The following is a 6430-nucleotide window of genomic DNA, read 5'->3' on the forward strand; positions in this document are numbered from 1 at the left end:
ACACAAACAAAGCAAAACAGAAACACCTTTTTTAAAGAGTAGTTTTAAATTCATAGTAAAATTAAGAGAAAGTAAAATAAAGAGATTTCCCATATACCCCTTAGCCCCTCACATTCATAGCCTCCCTCATCATTAACACCCTCATAAGAGTGGTACATTTATTACAATTAATGAACCTACATTGACACATCATATTTGCCCAATTTGTAGTTTACATTATAATTCACTCTTGGTGTTGTTCATTCTATAGGTTTGGATAAATGTATAATAATATGTATCCATCATTATAGTATAATACAGAGTATTTTCACTCCCCTAAAAATCTGTGCTCCACCAATTCATCCCTTCCCTCCACCCAAGCCCCTGGAAACTACTGATCTTTATACTGTCTCCATGGTTTCACCTTTCCCAGAATGTCATACAGTTGGAATCATACAGTATGTAGCCTTTTCATACTGGCTTCTTTCACTTAGTAATATACATTTAAGTTCTTCCATGTCTTTTCATGGTCATTATTCTTTCAGTTAACCATCCAACCACTTAACTCAGAACCTCATTTCCTCACTTATTACGCAGGTATGTAACACACGAGAACTGATGGAACAAGTTCTGTGTTCGGTTTACAAAAAAATGAACAAGATACCCATGAACACACATTCTCATGGGGGAGATACTATGCATACATTAAAGAATCTTTGTGAAGATAGAATGAAAAATAATATGGGACATCTCCTGAGAGCAAGCTTTTCAAACAAGTGTAAGTTATATGCTGTGTTACATTTATATGGATATAAGAAATCAGGCTAAATGGTAGGGATGCAACAGAGTTCCTCTTGATTTTCCTAAAACCCAAAGAGAAAAATGGAAACCTTTTTATTACAAATGTTTATAAAATAAGCCGAAATGTAACAACTTATAAGATAAAGCAACTGAACAAAAGCAGCAGGTGAAAATGTTAAAAGATCATAGCATCTAGGTGTTCAGGGAGCTTTTTGTTGGAAAAGCTGTTACATTTGAAAAGTTACAACTTAGAGTGTTGGGGGTCCTTTCCCAAATCTCTTGGAGTTTTTGGGAAGCATATAACTATCCACTTTGACCTCAGCATTAAGCCAAACAAATCTATCCATCTGACTGATATACCTGTCAGTCTGTTGAATCTGGCCACATCCATCCAGAGATGCTCACAAAGATTCTAGACCCTCCACTGTCATTTGCTTGCATACAACTTGATCTTCAACCAACCTTCCCCTAGCTTCAAATGCTTGGCTTTCCAATCCTGAAATAAATTCTGTTTCATATTTTCTAAATTTGGCATTTGAACCTTATTTCTTTAGATTTCTGCTAACAAATTGATATGTCATCTTCCTGAGCCCTGTCAACCCATAGAATTATGAGAGATAATAATAAATTGCTGTTTTAAGCCACTAAGTTTTGGGAGTGGTTTTCAACTAGGGATGATTTTGCCCCCAAGGGGACATTTGAAGATGTCTGGAGACATTTTTGGCTTTCATACTGAGCAGGGGGAGTGTTAATGTCATCTAGTGGGTAGAGGCCATGGATGCTGCTAAATATCCCATAATACACAGGACATCCCCCCTCCCCAACCATAACACAGAATTACTGGCCCCAAGATACCAATAATGTTAAGGCTGAGAACGTTTGTAATTAATAATCATGATCACTTTCTTTTAAACTTGTACTGTTATTAAATAAAAAGGTCAAATTTTCAGATTTTGAATAATGTACCTCATATACACTCCTATGTGTTATCCTGAAAGCCCTTTCTCTTTTCTGTCTCTCCAAACCCTGCAAAGCCTTATTCAATTCCCCCATTCACAGAAAACTTCCTGACATCTTTCCTCTGCCTGTAGTAAAATACTAACATATTATACACTGCTAATTTCTTTTCTGGCATTTAGCTACATTTTTAGGTCTGCTAATCTGGTATGACTGTAGGCTCCTCAAAGTCAGACACCAAATTACATACTACTTTCAGACACTCCCAAAGGCCAAGCACCATGCCTACCATGAAAGGTGTTGGAGATTGACTGTGACCGTTTCTTATTTTCATGCAGTTTTTATGAAACAATGCAGTAATTTTATACTAGATTGTAATATTGTGATTTATAATAAGAAATATATATTTAGTTTTTGTCCCCATTTCTGGCATAGGGCTCCTAAAACTCTTGGAATTTCCTAAGTGAAGAGAGAACTAAAGTTGTCTTTTTTTATGTTAATGAGATGACATTTGGAAAGCACTTAAGGATGGGGCTGGTTGCCAGTGGAACCAACCATGTTATTAGAGGGTTGAGACATTCAGTTCTAGCTCCAGATCTCCAGAAAGAAGAGAGGGGCTGGAGATTGAAAATCGATTGCCAATGGCCAGTGGGTTAATCAGTGATGCCTAGGTAATGAACTTCCATAAAAACCTAAAAGGAGAGGGTTTGGAGAACTTCCAGGTTAATGAACATGTGGAGTTGCTAGGAGAGTGGCATGCCAGGAGGGACACCCTTTCCCATGCCTTGCCTTGTTCATCTCTTCCATCTGGTTGTTCCTGAGTTATATCTTTTTACAATAAACTGGTAATCTAGTGAGTAAACTGGTTTTCCTGAGTTCTGTGAGCCACTCAAGCATATTAATCTAACCTGAAGAGGGGGTTATTGGTACCTTCAGTTTGTAGCTAGGCATTCAGAAGTACAGGTAACAACTTGGGCTGGCAGCTGGCATCTGAAGGGGGGGCAGTATTGTGGGTTTAAGCCCTTAAGCTGTGGGATCTATCTCCCACAGACCTATCTTTCTATCTATCTCCAGGTAGATCATGTAAGAATTGAATTAAAGTTAAGACACCCAGCTGGTATCCAGAGAATTGTTTATTGTAGGGAAAATCCTCCATCCGTTTGGTGACCAGAAGTGTTGAAAGTGAAGTGTTTTGTGTGAGTAATAAAGGAGACTCACAGGAAAGAAAAACAGAGTACAGAAGAACTGGATTTTTCCTTACATAGGAAGGAAAAATAAGTTGTATTTTTCCATTTTATAGACTTTTCATAGAGACACTGAAATTTCACAAAATCTAAGTCAAAACTGTCTTGCTGATGTTAATCACATGTGACTTGCAAAAGGTGAATCAGCAGAGCCCAACTCCACAGACTCAGATAAGATAAATTAGAAAAGGTAGCTGACCTCCCAAACAGCTCAGATGAGCATTCCTCTCCCAAGCAGGGAACAAAAAGCAAATCAATAGAAATGGTCCCTGAGAAATATCAGACATTGGACATAGCAGACAAAGCTATTTTAAATATGTTCAAAGAACTAAAGAAAATATGTCTAAAGAACTAAAAGACACTGTAAGAATAATGTGTCACCAAATACAGAATATCAATAAAAAGACAGAAATTACAGAAAATAAACTAGAAATCTGAAGTTGAAAAGGGCAATACCCAAATAAAAATATTGCCAGAAGTTCTCAATATAAGATTTGACCTGGCAGAAGAAAATAAATCAATAAACTTGAAGATAAGTTAAGTGAGATTATCCAGTATGAGAGAAGAAACAAACAAAAAAGAATGAAGAAACTTAACACAGCCTCAGAGCCTTATCAGGACTCTGAGACACTATCAAGCATACTGACATACAGGAGTTCAAAAGGAGAAGAGGGAGAGAAAGGGAATAACGTATTGTTGAAAATATAATCACTGAAAATTTCCCAAATTTGATGAAAATTTGGTGAAAAACATAAATCTACATATCTAAGAAACTCAACAAACTCCTATTAGGATAAATTTTAAAAGATCTATAACTAGATACATAATCAGACCATCAAAGACAAAGATAAACAGAACCTTGAAAGAAGCAAGAGAGAAACAACTCATTACATACAAGCGATGCTTAGTAAGAAGAAAACATGATTTCTCAATGGAAACTGTGGAGGCTAGAAGGCAGTAAGATGACATATTCTAAGTGCTAAAAAAAAAAAAGACTGTCAAGAAAGAATTCTATATCCAGCAAAACTATACATCAAGCATGAAGAAAGATCTTCAAAAATTAAGACATTCTCAGGAAAAAAAAAGCTGAGATTATTTGTTGTTAGTACACCTACCTGTGAGAAATACTAAAGGGAGTCCTTTGTGATGAAATGAAAGGACAGTAGAAAGTAACTAGAATCAACATGAAGAAATAAAAAATACTGGTAAGTCTACTATATACATAAATATAAAATTCAGTATGAAAGTATTTTTTAATTTGTACCTTTTTTCTCCTATCTGATTCAAAAGCCAATGGTATAAGCAATAACTATGAACCTTGGTTGATGAACATATAATGTATAAATATGTACTTTATGTGACAATAAATGTATGAAGGAGAGGGAGGGAATGACACTATGAAGGAGCAAAATTTTTGTAGACTATTGAAAGTAAATTTGTATTAGCCTTAATTAGATTGTTAAAAATTAAATTGTTCATTTTAATCCCCATGGAAAGCACTAAGAAAATAACTCAAAAAATATGGCAAAAGAAATAATAAAAGAATTGAAATGGAACACTAGACAATATCTATTTAACATAAAAGAAGTTATATTGATGGATTAGGGGAATAACAAAGAGATAAGATGTATGGAAAACAACACGATGGCAGACAGAATCCCTGCCTTTTCAGTAATTATATTAAAGTAAATGATTGAAACATTCCAGTTAAAAGACAAGATTGGTGGAATGTGTTAAAGAGTAAAAAAACCCAAAAAACGTTATCCAGCTACTCGCTGCCTGAAGTAGACACGTGTTAGATTAAAAAACACAAATAGATTAAAAGTATGAAAACAATATACCATACGATCATTAACCAAAAGGGACCTGGAGTGGTAATATTACCAGAAAATAGACTTTATAAGAAAAATTGTTACTAGAGACAAAGAAGCATATTTTAACTATGATAAAATATTATCCATAGCAAGGTATAATGATTATAAACATACATGCATATAAAAGGAGACCCCAAAATAAAGGAAGCAAAAACTGACACAAGTAAAGGGAAAAATAAACAATTCAACTTATATTTAAATACCTCAATATTTGATTTTCAGTACTGAGAAAACACTAGACAGTAGATCAACAAAGAAATGTGACTTGAACAATACTGTGAAAAACTAGAGCTGAAAGACATCTATAGAGTATGCCACCTGACAACACCAGAAAATACGTTCTTCTTAAATGCACATGGAACATTCCTTAGGATAAACCATAGTTAAGGCCACCAAACAAATCTCAATAAATGTAAAAGCGTTGTTATCATACAAAGTGTGTTCTTTGACCACAATATAATGGTATTAGAAACAATGACAAAAGGAAATTTGGTATAGTTAGAAATCTGTGGAAATTACACCCTTAAATAATCAATGGGTAAAAGAGAAATCATGGGGAAATTAGAAAATATTTTGTGAGGAATTAAAAAAACCACAACATGTGATACAGTGAAAGCAGTGCTTAAAGGGATACCTACATTTTCAAAGAAAAATATTACATCAATAAACCAACCCTAAGAAACTAGGAAAAGAAGAGCAAACTAATCTCAAAACAAGCAGAAAGAAGGAAATAATAAAGATTAGAGTGGAGATAAATGAAATAGAGAATAGAAAAACAATAGAAAGAATAAGTAAAACAAAGTTGGTTTTTTGAAGATATTAACAAAATTGTAAAATTTTAACTAATTTGACCAAGAGAAAAACCTCTAATTACTAAGTCAAGAGTAAAAGTATAGACATTACTACTGTTTTTACAGGAATAAACGGGATCAGAAGAGAATACTGTAAAAAATTTTATGCCAACAAATTGGATAGATGAAATAAACAAGTTTCTAAAAACACTCAAATTACCAAAACTAAATCAGGAAGGAATAGAAAATCTGAATCGATCTGTAACAGGTAAAGAAACTGAATGAATAATAATAATTAAAATCAAACTTCTCACAAAGAAAAGTTCAGGACCAGATGACTTTATTGGTAAATTCTATCAAACCTAAAAGAATAAATATGAATCCTTCAAAAACTGTTCTAAAAAATGGAAGAAGAAACACTTCCCAGCTCTTTCTGTGAGGCCCTGATACCAAAACCAGGCAAAGACATCACAAGAAAAGAAAACTACAGACCAATATCTTTCATGAATATAGAGACAAAAATCCACATCCAAATACTAGCAAACTGCATCTAACAGCATATAAGAAGGATTACGTGTTATGATCAAGTGGGATTTGTCCTGGGAAAGTTGGTTCAACAACAAAACCAGATCACTGTGATAACTATAATAATAGAATAAAGAGCAAAAATCACATGATCCTCTCCACAGAGAAAGCACTTTACACAATACAACATACTTTCATCATAAAAGCATTCAACAAACTAAAGATAGGGAGGAACTTCCTCAATCTGAGAAATTGCATC

Source organism: Globicephala melas, chromosome 2 (genome assembly GCF_963455315.2).
Source record: "Globicephala melas chromosome 2, mGloMel1.2, whole genome shotgun sequence".
Lineage (NCBI taxonomy): Eukaryota > Metazoa > Chordata > Mammalia > Artiodactyla > Delphinidae > Globicephala > Globicephala melas.